The sequence below is a fragment of the Paramormyrops kingsleyae genome, chromosome 1, assembly GCF_048594095.1.
Source record: "Paramormyrops kingsleyae isolate MSU_618 chromosome 1, PKINGS_0.4, whole genome shotgun sequence".
Taxonomy (NCBI): Eukaryota; Metazoa; Chordata; class Actinopteri; order Osteoglossiformes; family Mormyridae; genus Paramormyrops; species Paramormyrops kingsleyae.
Genome location: NC_132797.1, coordinates 28,599,353 through 28,615,985, shown reverse-complemented (window position 1 = coordinate 28,615,985; position 16,633 = coordinate 28,599,353). Strand labels below are relative to the sequence as shown.

General features: G+C 39.9%; 1 protein-coding gene across 4 annotated transcripts in view; it reads left to right on the top strand.

Annotated features, from left to right (window-relative positions):
* Positions 1-2,806: 2,806 nt before the first annotated feature.
* jcada (junctional cadherin 5 associated a) overlaps positions 2,807-16,633 on the top strand; it is a 34,381-nt gene continuing 20,554 nt past the window's right edge. The window contains exons 1-2 of one of the 4 annotated variants that reach the window (XM_072712992.1): positions 2,807-3,049; positions 11,424-11,453. The gene's annotated coding sequence lies outside the window, so the exon portion shown is untranslated. Of the gene's footprint in view, positions 3,050-3,219; positions 3,413-3,471; positions 3,668-11,423; positions 11,454-16,633 lie in introns of those variants that run through there. The other 3 variants (XM_023823628.2, XM_023823629.2, XM_023823631.2) reach the window with 3 other exon arrangements.

Below are 16,633 nucleotides of genomic sequence, written 5' to 3'. Positions count from 1 at the left end.
AACTGGAAAAGCATCTGGCATGAGGCATATGGAATAGGTATGTAAATGATATGGTAGGTTAGAATGCTGTGCCTGTAAGTGGGTGGTTGTTGGTTCAAGGCCCAGTGATGGCTAAGTGATTTTACTGTTGGGTCCTTGAGCAGGGTCCTAAACCCTTAATTGCTCCAGGGGTTGTTTGACCCTGCTTTTTCAAAAAAGAAATAATGTTTGTTACTTTAGATAAAAGCGTCTGTTAAAAAAAATAATGAAAAATGTAAAATCCCTCAAAGAGGTGTTTATATTCTGTTATTTTTTTCTCTTAGTTGTTGGTCTTCATTGCTTTTTTAAGTGACCTTTTTAGTGTTTTGAGTCATATGTTGGGGGTATGGTGGCTCCCTGGTTAGCACTGAGGCCTCACACCTCCAGGCTTGTGTCTCTGCTTCTTGCCTGTGCCTCTGTGTGCGTGATATTTGCTTGTTCTGTCTGTGTCTGGATGGGATTTCCACTGGGTGTCCCAATACCCTTCCAGAGGCCATCTGGTGACTCTGATTTGTATGTGAGTATGTGCTCTGACATGGACTGGTATCCCCTCTATGCAATCCCATGCTCTGCGCTTACCAGCATGGGGTCCCTGCAAACCTATACTGGATAAGCGACTATGGAAAATGAGTGTGTTTTATGTACCAGACCTCCGTCATTGTCTGCTCCTGTGCAGATGTTATGTTTGTGATGCACACACCCAAAAAATTGTCCAATTCGAGCATAGCTGGTGCAATTACTGGGTAGGTAAATGTGGAGCATTGGGATCTTAGCAAGAAGCATGGTGGTTTAAGAGCTCGACTTAAAATTCAGCTGTGCAACTGTATAAATTATAAGCTGTGCAAGTCACTTTAGGCAAGAAAAGTGTCTGGTAAGCCCTTACTTTAAATCAAATCTTAGTCTCCAACAAATAAATATAGAGAATATGGTTTCTGGGTGGTCTATCTAAAATCACAAACACATATGGGTTTCATTGCTTTGGAAAACCACAGTTTGTCCATGAATTAAACATATAAAAAACGGGCACACAGAGCCAGTCCAGTGACATGGAATCCATACATATAAACTCCTCCGCTTGCTACCGGTCCCTGCCTAAACATGTCACTATAGGGATGAGCACTAGATGATTACTGGGTTTTCAAAGCCCCACAGTTACTAAGCCCAGTACAGATACAGAACTCAACTGAGCTATGTGTTCCTTTTGATTAATAAAATTTCAAGTCCTCTAGATGCTTTCATCCAGAAGGGTGTTGGTTTGAATCCCGTGGCTGTCCAAACAAAGTGCTTAACTCCAGCTTCTCCAGGGATGCTGGTTGACCCTGCCCTCTGACATCAAGCTCCTTCGACTTGTATATTGTTTTGGACAAAAATCTCTACTTAATATACTAATGTATAACCTTGACAAAAGAGCCCTCTCAAGTTTTAGGTCATCACACTTCAAATGTTAATATTTTGACTTGTTTTGTTCTCAGTCCATCTTCCATTGCTGAATATCCTAGACAAGGTCGTGGTGTGCCTGGTGCCTATCCCAGGCAGGATGAATCCTGGATGGGATGCCAGTCAATCACAGGAGACACACACTGAGGGAAATTCGTCTGTATCACATATCTTTGGACTGTGTGAGGAAACACATTCATATCCCACACGCACAAAGTCAGGGACGGGATTCAAACCCACAGCCTAGGAGGTGTGAGGATGCAGTAATACTGTAATGTATGGTAATTGGGTGCAGAGTGCTACATTAAAAGCAACGACAACTGAATTTACATTACTGATAGGACATAATTTATTGCTATTGGTAGACAAAAAAATAATGCTTTCAAAACTCATACAGCAATTGCCTTCTGAGCCGAGCAAATGCGGTGTTTCAGGATAATTTATATTTGGCTAATTATTCGCAAGGGCTCCATTCGGTACAGTATCAGCGAGGCGCGCTATAGTACTCCCACCTCTCAATTCACATCTATAACTTTCCTCATAGCTGTTTTGAATACGAGCATAACAAGAACAGGACACGTTTTAGCCGCAGACATAAGCAATGGTTTGGTTTTCAGGAAACAGATACGCATCACATAGATAAATTAAAATATACCGGAGCTTTTGGTAATACATTAAATATTTTCAGGGATAATATATGTGAACAGTTGACAAAATGCAAACTGCCGTGAATAATAAACATTAAAATCGTTGGTATAAGGCATGAGCACTGCTAAAATGATTTCCATTTTAGGAATGCTCCAGTCAAGGAACAGAAAATTAATGCACCCACTTTTTCTTGGGATTTAGTGATACGTAACATCTGTGTCAATATTGTGAAAGCATTTGTTTCTTCTGTTCTTTTGAGTGGTGCAAACGGAGAACAAGTTTCCATCTGTTAGCATTTACCAGTAAAAACATGCAGGTATTGTGTATATGTACGTGAGTGAATATAGGCCCAATGCGTTTCTAAACCGGAATAGTTGCTTTGAAAGTAATAAATTCACCGTTGTGGGGAATGTTTAAAGTCACGAGATGTTTTCAGAAAGCAATATAACATCAATGGCCATGAATTGAAATTAAAGCGCTCTCTTTACGTTTACGGCAATTAGTCGAAAGGAACAACAATATTACACATTATGTTTAAGATATTGATAATGTATTTTATTTATAAATTGAATACGGGGATGTAATGAGATGCTGTAGGTATTTTTGAGGAGCAAGCGAGGCACCAATCAGAATTGGAGTACGGTGCTGTATCGCTCCCCTTCCTTCTACTCCCGTTTAATGCTCATATTGCAATCACGGTAGATACTGTAAGAGTGCAGAGCACCCCGCACTACGCATGACGCACCCCGTTCGGCAACTTCTCCCCCACGTTGAGAGGAGCCATTCCTAACGGTGCAGAGGGAGGAAACTCCGCACGTCTCCGTGCCCCTTTTTTTCCCAGCTGACTCCTTTAATAGTCATGATCGGCGGGGGCTGTGCACAGTGCTCTCAGCCGCCTGAGCTGAGTGCGGGGATCTGCAAGACCGCTGCGCTGTGCATCCTCAAGGTAGCTATATGCAAAAGCCCCGGCCGTTTGTCATCTTCCCATGTGCGCCTACCGCCGCAGAGGAGGACTCGTTAAATCCTCGATGTGCAGAATTAGGCTGGTTTTTTCCCTCCTTTTCCTTAGGAGGTGTGGGGAGGGCGGGATGGGGATCTGATCGGGGGATGAGCGTATTCGGTTGGGTTGAAACGCGCACGCCGCATCTGCAAACGCTTAACGCGGCGCCCCTTAAACTTGCTCTGCAGCAAGCCAGGGACGGGCATATTTTTCCTTTACTTTTAGACTTGGAGGCTTTTTTTTTGCGGCTGGGTGCATCGTAGAGGAGGACCGGCCGGCTGGCTGCGGCTGCTCACTTACGGCAGGGAGGTAAAGGACATATGTAAATGTCGGCATGGGTGTACTGTAAGGTACTGTACGGTGGGGCAGTGCAGGGATCTGCTGCATGTTGGCCAGGGGAAAAACGACGATCCAGCGACTAATTTATTTACAACTTGTGCGGATCCCGGCTTGCAATACCGCCCGTATCCATTTATAGCCCGATAGTGTTTGACTTTTCGCTTATTTTTCTGTTTTATGGGGAGAAATCAACCAGCTATCTGGTCAACTTCTGGGTGTCTCACGGTGAGTTACGGTATTTTCTTATAGGCGTTGTCGGTTTGTGCCAACTTTTAATTGTTTCGTGTAGAAAACGGTAGGCTGTTTGCCGGTACAGCAAATAATTGGAATTGCCTTAATGTTGGACGATGCCAGTTTATATTAAAATATGTCAGAGAGTAAACTGGACGGTAATAGACGCTATACGTCAAATCTGATATGAAAACCAACGTCTTGTCGGTATTCTCGTTTTAGGATGAACCGTTTTTAAGCCTGAAATCATTAATCCGGTGTATACAGAATAAAACATACTAATTAACTTATAGCTTGTTTAGGAAGTTTACGAGACAGCGTGCACTAAATATATTGCGAGTTAGCAGATTTCTATGCCGCATGTGTGTAGGTCAGGAGCTGTGTTTCACATATGAAAGGAGATGCCTTGGGTGTGTGAAGAGGAGGCAGCATGTCCGTGAAAGTAAATGAAACAGTTGGGTGTTGATGTGCGTGGAAATCGGCGTGCCCTTGAGAGTTAAGACTGGGATAGATTGGTGATGATGGTGGTGGTGATGGTAGTGGAGGACAGAACATCCCTTAAGTTAACTGACGAAGAGATGCTTGGTCAGCAGCCTGCTTGAGTTGAGTGGTTTCAACAACTTCAGTCGGTTACATGGTCGCAGTAAATGAACGTGCATTTGTGTGTGCAGCTGTCACAGTGACAGAATGTGAATGACACAATTCCCACCTATCTGGCTGTAATCTGGCTTTGTGAGGGAGGGATCACTGCATTTCTTTAGGCCACTGTGGTGCTCTCTCACCTTAAGGCTAGTCTGTTTACGTAGCCAAACCCAACAGAAGTGCAAGTGGGGAAATGAATGACCAGGCTACTATTTGTAATGCTGCATGAAAATTATTTCCTCACAGGAAGTTTTCCATGTGTCGGAGGGAAAGCTGAATCATGTGCTATTGTTTTTCAGCCATCATTAACCTTTAATCCTATAGAAAGCAATGTAGCTCAAATATAGTTATTGCATTGGTTGAACAGAAATCCAGTGTGATCATTCTTTACCTTTAGTCAGGGTTTATAAGAGTACTTTCACAAGGAAGGAACGATGACAAGTGAACTTGTTTTTTTTTTTAATACTTTTGTCAACATTATTTTAGGGAGCCAATGTTACACCATGTGAACTGCTGCCACAGAGAGAGATAACGTTTTTTTTCCCCACTGTTTATGACCTGATTTCCTAGTGTAACTGCTCATGATAAATAATGTGTCGATGAAAGCCTATATATAGTTTCCAGGATTCACCTGTTTTATTTCTGCACACATACTTGTGATGAAGACCCCTGTCTTAGGTTTTCTGGTTTAACGGCGCAAGTGTATTATGTTGTAGTGGTCAACAATGTCAGTGTCTATCCAAGCAACTGATTTTCACGGGATACTTCAAAGTTCTGGCTGAAGCAGCGTTTTGTTTAGGTGAGAAAAGGATTGTGTTTGTGCAGAACATTTAACTTACAGATGCCTTGTACGTGTCTGGTCCTGTTCCTCCATCTGCATGTATGACCTGGCCGGCGAGAATACAGTGGTTTTTTTTTTTTGTAGGAAAGCATTGTAGCAAGTTTTCACGTTAAGGTATGTGTCATCACTCATTTCTGCAAGAGGAGTTATTCCACAGGTCGGCATAGTTTAGCCTGTGGTCTCCGATGAGTTTGATATGAGCATTTTAAAAGGCAAACATATTGAAGTCAATCTGAGGTCACCACCATTACTGGGGATAATAGTCTGTACAAATCAGGCATTTATCTGTCCCATCCTCTGATATGTTGCAGTAACATTTCAGTTTTACGTTAAATTTGTCAACCTGACCGCAGCAACAGGATAAAAAAGGTACATGGAGGAAGAGCCCTTTGCCAGAAATAATTACTTATCTTATATTATGTAGCGAACGGCAATGTCTGTTTCCTGGAAAGAATCTGACGATGTACAGAGGCAGTCCTAATTAGTGTCGTGTTGAGCACTATTACCAACTTCATCCGAATTCACCATTAGAAAATATGCATTTATATAATTCAGGTTTCCGGAATCCCTTACAGTGACTCCCGTATATGAGAATATATAATCCTGTAATGGCATTTGTGAAGAATGACCTTTAAAATCATATAATGTATTATACTCTTGTAATAATGCAGCCCAGTACGATTCTTGAAAGTATCACTCAATGTGACTTTCAATGTGCTAAAATGAGTATACATTGAATTTTACGCCTTTGTTTTTATTGGCAGTTGAGTTGGCAACAGTAGAAAAATTTAATTAATGAACAATATGGAGGTTTTACCTCATTAAAATATAAACTTTGCTGTTTATTCATGGAGTGGCAGACTGCTTAGCACTGTTGTCTCACAACTCCGGGGTCTGTGTTTGAGTCTCCGCCATGGCTCCATGCGTGTGGATTCTGCATGTCACTCATCATGGACATGCTTATTATCATTAGTATTTGGAGTTGTCTTTACTTTGTACACAGATTTCATGATGTCATAATCACATGACAGTTTATGGGAAATGCGACTGTCATTTGTTTGTACAATCACAAATAGAGAGAGACAAACTAGACCCGCCATCATTTATTTACTAGCAAAAAATGTGTGTATCCATTTGTGACTGATACCATATCACCAAAATACAATTATTTTTTTTTTTATTAATTTTCTCAGCTTTGATTTACCGTTTACTTATGAATTGAAGAATGCAGCCATGCAACAAACCAGGCCAGTTGTTATTTTTTTTAATTGCCTACTATTTCCTTTTGCACACAAACAAGGAGCCAAAGTGGTTCGCTCAGTAAACTGAGCTGCATTGGTCATACCTGCCCAAAAAAATGAAACTCCAAATTACACCAAAAAAATTTGAATTCCTGTTGCTGTTTTTTTTTTTACTTGCCACGTGATCGTTGTCCGTTAGCTAATTCCGTCGTCTGAGCTCCATTTTATTGACTTCATCTTAGTGAAACCTTGCAGCAACACAGCTGTCCAAGAATCTTCATACTCTTTCCTTGCAGGAGTCGGTGAATTAAGATTTTGTTATTTATGGTTTTTGAGCAACCGATCCATTTATATCCTTGTATAACTTCTTATTTGTGGAAAGTCTAGAAGTTTGATAGTTCGCAAAGAGTTTAAAAGGCATGTCATTCATCCTGTCCAGATCAAGCAATCTAGTCAGTCTAGATAATACTGATTCCAAGCAGAGTATCCTGCAGTGAGATTTCATAATAATTCCATGAGGTTTCTAAGGGTGCAATACAGATGGATATGCTATATTGCTAACAGTGTACATTTACTGAAGGCTTATGGATAGCCACGAGAAACCCTAAACACGACAAAACAGAACCAAAAGCTACCGCACAGAGCCAACACCCCCCTTCCCCCAATGTCTCCTCCCATGGGCTCACATCCACTGAGCTGACCCCACTTAAAACCCTAACAAGTCACTTAGTCCAATCAGGGGCTTCGTTAATTGAAGAGTCACTGGGCATAGGGCCGGTATCTAATTGTCATGGAAACACAAAAGCCGACCCATGTCCACCACACAATGTGTCACAATAATTTGTAGAATTATATCGATTTTGTGTTATATGGGCTTTGAACCCACAACCTTTCAGACACGGGTACAGATCCCTAATCCTACAATCCATACCTAATGATAATGAATTTTATATTTTAAAAAATGTCCCTGTGTTTTGTGTGCCACCTTTTGTGTGTGATGTGCTTTCCAACTCATAATTGTCTATCTGTAATAATAAGTGAAATCTAGTGTAAAGGAATAGCCCATCCCTAAGTAAGGTTAAAGTGAAAGCCTTACACTTACTGGCAAGAACTCAATGACTGTCCTGTAGCATTAGCAGTTTAGGTGCTCTGCAAACCACCTGTTAAATCAGCCTCCTTAACCAAAACAGGACACTGTAATTTGTACTGGCAAACTCTCTGATCTGGATCCCTGCTCAGGGAGACAGGAGAGTCGTAATCAAGAGGAAACAATCACTTTCCTGTGTTTTATTTTGTGAAAAGCGTTCTGTTCTTCCAGTTTCTTTTTTGGAAAGGGGTGGGGCATCATTAGGATGTCTGTTTGGCCTGCTACCGCTGATCCAAAACAAGCAAGGACTGTTGTCATTGCCAGCTTGGTTCTGGATTGTTCAAAGCCTTTCACATTCTTGGGCCAGAGGTGAGAAAGTTTTGCATGTTGGCCATGTGAGAGATAGAGACTAGCTTGCAGGGGGCCAAAAGGAAAAGTTTGGTCATTAGGCGTTGGGTAAAATGGAACAATGAGTCACAAGTTTGTATTCAAAAGTGATTCAAAGATCATGATGTAAAGGTTGAACTTCCTGTGAAAGCAATCTGTTAGGGGAAAGTACAAGAATTCTGGAGTCTAGTGTTGGAAAGTGGTTATTTAGATTATCGACAGTATAGGCAAATAATGTACTAATTAGGGTAGTATAGTGTTAGTATTAGTGTGCTAAGCAATGTACTAAGGGAATCCAATATAGAAGATTTATTGTAAGGATGAGGGTATTTGGGTATCCACTGTAGGAGGCGGAGTCATGTATTTGGGTATCCACTGTAGGAGACGGAGTAATGTACAGAAGAGGGTATTTGGGTGTCCGCTATAGAACATTGAGTAGTAAGGAGGACGTTACTTTGGAATCAGTCATTGCAGATTATGAGAAGTATGTGAAGGAGGGTAGTAATGAGTAATGTAAGGTGAGTACTCAAGGGGCGACTGTAGGAGATTAGAAGGTATTTTTCTGCACTTCACACCCATAGACAGCTGTTACTTAGCAGAAAAATATTTAAAGTACATAATTGAGGCCGGACATAGATAAACTTGAGTCAGCAATCAATGCCACATTATCATACGCAAGGTCAGAGGGAGATATCCGATGTATATGAAGTTTAGAAAGGGGATTATTTTGTTGTTGACTGTGTCGTAAAATTCTCCAGGTTTTTATTTCAGAATTATTGGTTTAATATGTTTATTTAACAAAAGAATTTGTGATTTTAATACTCTTTGGTTTTCCCCATAGAAAACCAAATGGCGTTAAGAAAAAGTACAAGTACATGTACACATTGTACAATGTATAGTGTAACATCCACAACAGCCATGTACAATAACCAGGTGAACATCATCATTAAGTTATCATTCATTTGAATGTGCTAACTACGTGGTACAAGTGCATCTAACGGTGTAATGCAGGGAACTCCCATTGTATAGCTGCAGACTGTATCTCATATAGGCCCCGCCCTGCTCCAACCCCCTTCAGTCTGTAAGAAGCAAGGTGGGACGGCGCCAGCATCTTTGAATGTGGAGATTTATGTGAAGCATATGGGTGCGGGGGGAGATGGGCAGGTCCTCTTTCTGCGTTTCCGTATGCCGCATTTGTTTCACTGTGCCTGTTTTACTGACAGGAGGGTTACACTATTCTCCGGCTTGGAGAAACATGTTTTCTTACAAAATTAAATCGGTCAGGACCGGTGACAAAAGTATGCAGAAGTCTGGGGAAAATGTGAACAAATTTCACCTTAAGAAAATAAAATACATTAGATGATTATATTATTGATTTCTTTACATATTATATCTAGGGAGATCTATCTGGCTTTATGCTTTCCCCTGATAGTAAATGGATGGTTTTTTTTTTGTATTTTATTGACTTAAGTCAGCTGTTAAGTTCCCTGTGCTAAAGATTTGTACTATATGGACAAAAGTATTGGGACACCTGGCCATCACACCTACAGGAACTTTTAGCTCTACCATTCTAAATCTATAGGCATCAATATGGAGTTAGTTCTCCTTTTGCAGCTATAACTGCTGCCACTGCTGCCACTCTTCTGGACTGTGTCTGTGTAAATTTTTGCTCATTCATCTAGAAGAGCATTTGTCAGGTCAGGCAGCGATGTTGGATGTGAAGGCCTGGCTCACAATCTCCCTTCTAGTTCATGCCAAAGGTGTTCAGTGGGGTTGAGGTCAGGGTTCCGTGTGGGCCAGTCAAGTTCTTCCACACATAACTCACCCAACCATGTCTTTGTGGATCTTGCTTTGTGCACTGGGGCACAATCATGCTGGAACAGAAAAGGGCTTTCCCCAAAATGTTCCCACAAAGTTGGAGGCATAGAATTGTCTAAAATGTCTTGGTATGTTGAAACATTAAGAGTTCCCTACACTGGAACTAAGGGGCCTAACCCAACCCCTGAATTGCAACCCCATACCATTATCCCTCCTCCACCAAACTATACAATTGGCACACTGCAGTCAGGCAGGTAACATTCTCCTGGCATCCGCCAAACCCGGACTTATCCATCAGACTGCCAGTTAGAGCAGCGTGATTCCTCACTCCACAGAACATGTTTCTACTGCTCCAGGGCCCAGTGGCTGTGTGCTTTACAGTTTACACCATGGCTGCACAATATTACCAAAATCTCATGTCCCGATATGATATATGTATCATGACTGCACCTCATATTTGTGGATTTTTTTCTACAGATCAGCTGCTGTAGGAATTGGACAGAAATCCACAAATAAAAAGGAGGTCACAAATGTCATGTGATCCACAAATATACAAGTGGTCCACAAATGTGCAAAACCCCTTTTAGGTGAATAGCTCACTACATATTTTTGTGGATATAAATTTATATCATGCAACTAAAAATACATGTATTTATGATTATTTTTTCTAGAGATGCACCGATACCGATATTCGGATCGGTATCGGCGCCGATCCAGACCTATTTGACGGATCGGGAATCGGCCATGCGTGACCGATCCACGTCCTATACTTACTTATTTAGTTTTTGGCAATCAATCGCACGACAGCTCTTTCCCATTTTACATGTGTGTTTTTGCGGAATTCAAATCGAACGCTATCACTGCCCCTAAGTCTTTTTTGCTACTCAGTGGGTGTGAGTACAGTGACTTCCGCCTGCTGTGAGGTCATGCGCATACCCTTCGCAGTACGAGGAGCGTAAGATAAGACGTGACGATCTGGGAGTATTTTAGACTTTTAACAGAAACCGGAAGCACAGCGTTTTGCAATCTATGTAAAATAAGGTTTTGAGGTGGGAATAGCGTTTAATGGAAAATCCCAACTGCGAGACAAAACAAAGCAATGGATGATTTGGGAGTCGCTAACTTAATTGGACTGTTTTGCGAACTCGTTGCTTGAGATACAAGAGGGGCTGCCATCGCAACAAAAGTGTAACTGCGCTGATGCCAATGGGAGAAAAACTGTTAAAATTTTAAGCATTCGCCACTTGTGTATATTTGCTTTGAAGATATTCATATTGAACTGCAAATGCCTCAAAAACGCTTAAAACAAATGAGGTGGAACAGTACGTTATGTATGTTTGTAGTAGCCTAATTAAATATTTTTTGTCATACATTTTTTCCATCTGTATTTACTAGCTTAAAAAAAATAATATGTAAAGTATAACAAAGTAAAAAGAGCTCTTGTATCGGAATCTGTATCGGTATCGGCAGTTGTGTATCGGAATCGGATCGGAACTGAAAAAACGTGGATCGCCCATCTCTAATTTTTTCTTAAAATCAGCCTCGCTATGAATTGGACAAAAATCCACAAATATATAGGAGGGAAGTCACAAATGTAACGTGATCTACAAATATGCAAAACCCTTATCACGTGTACAAATCGCTCCATATTTTTGTGGATATGATTTTACTCATCATAAATAAAAATGCATATTTGCGAATAGTGACGTATTTCTGTTTTTTTTTTTTCTACAGGTTAGCTATGGTATATAGAGCCCCTAAGAGGTCAGGGTGGGAAAATATTTTTTAAATACTTTTACGTTACTAGTAATAACTGTACTGTGTCTATTTAACCTCACAATACTTTATCATTACTAGTAATAGCTGCACTCTGTCCATTTAACCTCACAATACTTTATTGTTACTAATAATAGCTGTACTCTGTCCATTTAACCTCACAATACTTTTCCGTTACTAATAATAGCTGTACTCTGTCCATTTAATCTCACAATACTTTTCCGTTACTAATAATAGCTGTACTCTGTCCATTTAAAGTACAAAAGACAGAATTAATGGATTAATAAGTATAAACCTAAACAATACAGACATGTCCAGTTAAATGTGCTTTAAGCATGGGGGACACGGCAAACCATGTAACTTTCATATATGTGTTTTTATACGTATTTATTAATAAATACGTGCATATGTGCATGCAAAACAAGAATCCGGATTGAGTAATGACAACACGACAGGACTAATGAAAGATTTTAAGTAATACTGATGATTTTATTTTGACTGAGGAATGATAATACAACAATATAACACATTTCATACACGTAGCAGGCAATCAAGAAAAGAATTTCATGATTTGAGTAATGGTCAGTCAGTGCCTCAGTACAGCTTTATGTCTAGCGATGCCCCTGCTGTGGAATATCTAGCAGGGAAGAAATTTCACAAACTGACTTATTGCAAAGGTAGCATCTTATAACAACACCATGCCTGAATTCTCTGAGCTCTTCAGAATTACCTGTTCTTTCACAAATGTTTGTAAACCTGACTGCATGGCTAGGTGCTTGATTTTATACACCTGTGGCAATGGGTCTGAATAGGAACACCTGAATTCAGGTAATGAAGAGGTGTGTCCCAATATTTTTGTCCATATAGTGTGTATTCCCTCCAGGACTTCAGAAACAAGGTTCTTACGCAACGTGGGGCAGAAGCAAGGTCCTTGCACTTCTGAAATAATAAAGATGATAATAAAGAATCTTCAGTGGCCTACAGGTAGAGCTGGGCAATTAATGGAAAATTAATTAAAACCAACATTCAGAATCTCTAATCGACGTAATTTTGCCCGTGTTGATGACTTTGATTATTTTTTATTCTGTTAATACTTAAAAAATCTGTCAATACTTTCCACAGTGTGTTCATGTACTGTCCCCTTAAAAATATACTGCCGCATGTGTTGTCATGTGACTCCTCCCGTCAAAGTCTGTGACATGGAAGCAACAGCAACATGGAGGAGAACTGAAACACCAAGCCGACTGAGCAACTCGAGCAGCCAACAAAAAATGCCGTGTCTGTTGTTTGAACACGTTGTGGCCTTAGTGCTTTAGTGAAGACGACACCAAACAAAAAGGACAAATGTAAACAGTGCGGAAAAACAGTTTCAGCTACCAAAGTTAATACCACCAATCACATTCAGCACTAGCAATATTTAAAATACAGTGGAAACCGCTTATAGTGATCAACTGCTTATATTGATAAAAAAGCTTGGTACAGAATCATTCCTGTACAAATATTGTTTAAATAATTTGCTTTTAGTAATCAAGTAGCCCGGCTTACAGTATTTTCTTTTTTTTGGGGGGGGGGGGTGTTCTTTTTATACATAACATATGGGAACAATTAAAATTAATGTAATTCTTTTTTACTTGCCTACTTTGTCTTGTGGTAACCCGTCTGCTTCTGGACAGCTACCTGAGGCTAATGCTGCATGCACAGAAAACATAACGGGGAAAAAGAGTAATTTTCTCTCAATTACAAACATAGACTCATCAAAGTTTATGATAAACTGCCAAAAATGAGTTAAGGAGATGCAGTAGCAAAACTGCAACAAGCTATATTTTATGTACAGTACTGTATTGTATTATAGCATATTTGAATTGTAGAAAGTTCAGTAATTTAATTTGTGCAGTACTATAATTTGAAAATCATTTGAAACAACTGTAACAGGATTGCCAACTTGCACGCATCTGGCGTGACACTCGGTTTCTGATTCTCACGCTCACACAAGAAATCTTATGGCAAATCTGTATTATTCCATAAACCTAAAATTACATTAGCTATATCAAAAGCATTGAGGTAGTTTGCTAACCCTACATACTATTTACAAGGTAATAAAACTCTTACATACATGTAAATGCGTGTGCAGACTTGTGTTGAATTGAAAATCTCACACCAGCCAGCTGACCAAAGTCTTGAAAGAGTCAATAAAATTCAGTAAATAGCGAAGCTGTCTACTTTATCACCTTATATTCATGTTATACATATACAAATGTCAACTAGATGGAAATCTTTCCATTAGAGAAAAAATTAGTTATAACACTCATCTGGAGCGGCATGGTGGTGCAGTGGTTAGCACTGTGACCTCACATCTCTGGGACTTGGGTTCGAGTCTCCGCCTGGGCGGCATGTGTGTGTTCTCCCCATGTTGTCATGGAAGGAGCTCTGGTTTTCCCCCATAGTCCAAAGACATGCTGAGGCTAATTGGTGTTACTAAATTGCCCAAAGGTGTGCATGTATTAGTGTGCCCTGCGATGGGCTGTTATTCCGGGACGGGCTCTGGACCCCCTGCGGCCCAGAAGAATAAGCAGTTTGGAAAATGGATGATCATCCACTTAGTGATCAATTCCACACAGACAGATGTGATTACTATAAACAGTTTCCACTCTAATTTATTTTAATTTATTTATTTTGTAATTAAGTGTTTACAAGAAATGTAAACACTTTTTTCAAATGTTTTAGGAATCTTTCTTTTGTCATTCAAACTTAAATGTGACCTTTTTCATTAGACGTTTTTATTTCAAGCGATTTGTGCTTTGATTTCAGTTGTTCGAAATATTCAATAATCATAAATGGTTCATTTGTGTCTTTCCTTCAGTTATTTTAAAATCATAAAGATGCACAGTCTTTCATTAGAAAAAATATTCCAGCTTTAGTAGTTGAGCACTTTTACATTACAAAAAAACCTAAAACAAAATAATCGTTCATTAATCGTAATAGAGATAAAATGTTCAATTAATTGTGATATTGATTTGAGGTCATATGACCTAGCCCTACCCACAAGATGTTTGTTATAGAGTGTTCCGTTTTTTTTTTTTCTTCTTCCTATCAGTAAATGCTGATTGGTCAGCTGAACCCCAATCTGATTAGCAGAATTCTGACGTGGGCGGTGACTTTGATCACCATGTTTCTGCCTTATGAACCGTGTTGCTGTCATCTTAAGGCAGCCTGGGCCAGTGATGAGTGCTAATTAATACAAGACAAGCCGGGGCTGGCAAACAGCAACATAGTGCTGGAACTCCGCAGGAAAAAAACAAGTCATGCTCCACACGTTTTTATAGATCTCAGACCAATTCCTTAACTTACTCTTGTTCCGGTCTTTTTTTCAAACCCTTTTTAATCATTGAATGCTATCGTGTGCCTTTTTTTCCTGGCACTTTTTGACTTGTATCTAATCTTTTATGAAGTGTGCCATTTTAGAAATGAGGCAAGTGTGAATTATCGGAACTGTTGTAAATACCACAGTGGAATTTCTTCAGTTTTTAGGCCAAATTCCGACAGAGCAACAATGCGTTACATTCACTGATTTTTGTGGCAAATGTGGTATATTTGTTCTTAATGGTATTTAGAGAATTTAACTACAGACACGTTTCGAGCTCCAGATTATTTTTTGAGTCCACTTCAGTTTTGAGCAGTCTGGAAGCTAGTTAATGATCTTTTGTTCATCAACTCCAGTACTAGTGTATCTCTTTTACATTCAGTAATTGTTATTTATAGGTGTTAATTGGATAATATTTAAAATCTCGTAGCTGTTACCTGGAAGGAGCTCAAGTACTAGATCGGATAAGTCTTTAACTAGAGAGATCAAGCCTTCTGGAAGCATAAAGGTTGGTTTTCAGCAAAGCAGATACTTAGTCACATGGAAGTGTCACAAACCCTGGTGTTGTCAGAGCGGTTGTAGAGGAAACAGCAGGCAAGTGACGGGAGGGTGGGGTGCCCTTGTCACACCAATACGTGGGGGGATTTCAGATATGGGATTGTCCTGCTCACCCAGCCACCACACAATGCGGAAGTATGAATAGCGTGGATCTTTTGACAACATTGATTTGTAGGTGACTTAGGCATTACAAAGATCAGGCTCAATGTTAAATAATGAAAGTACTTGTGCGTTGATTGGAAACAGTTGCGATTTTTTCTGTCACAGTGTGAATGATATCCTTAGGAGGCTTAAGAGTTTGACTGGATGGTAAAACACAGCACCTTCAAGACACAAACTATTCCGTGAAGCAGTATGCCCCAACGCTGCTCCAGGACATTTGGATTTATTTACTGTTTCTCTCTGGCTTATTAATTAGCAAGGCCTGATTGAGCTGTTGGTTTAATTGTGATGATGGTAGAATGAACATGTTACATGAAAACTCACTATAACTGATCTCTGTTAAAACCAAAAATACCTGTAACAGTAAAACGTTTTTGTATTTTGCTTCTAAAAATGATATGTATTAAGTCGACCCTTTTGTGAAAATGAGGTACAAGTGGTGAAACTAATACATGCAACTGTCAAGAAGCCAACTAGGTACTGTATAAGTTCAGCTAAACTAAGTTTCCAGTGAATCGCTAGTAAAAAGTGCAAGTTAGCATGGGAGCAACTGCGTCACAATACATTTAAAAACCTTGCAATAACCTAATGGGATAACTATTCAAATTAAAAACACCATGAGACAAGTTCTTATGAGATGGGTGCAAATATACAAGATCATCTGGTATTGAATGCATAACCAAGGAATAGGAAATGAAAATGGAGTATGTCTGTGGTTGGATGGTCTAGTTAAGGTGTTTCCAGAAACTCTTATGACTGGACGTGAATGGGATACTCATTCCACCACTGAGGAACCACACATAGAAATTTCTGGAGTTAGACTTATTCTTCTTTTAGTGAATGGACCTCCTGATGGAATTGGCTTGCCGGTTGAAAAGGACAAGTTGGGATGTAGGTCTTGATACATACTCAATGGAGGTGGGTGTTATTCCATTAAGGGCTCTAAAAACCAGCAGAATGATTTTAATTGGCTCCCTTGAAGAACTTGCATCAGTGAGAAGAGGCAAGAAGAGATAAATCATGAGAGCATTTGGGCTGATTGAATGTCAAATGTGCTGTTGCATACTGAATCATCTGCCATGATTTT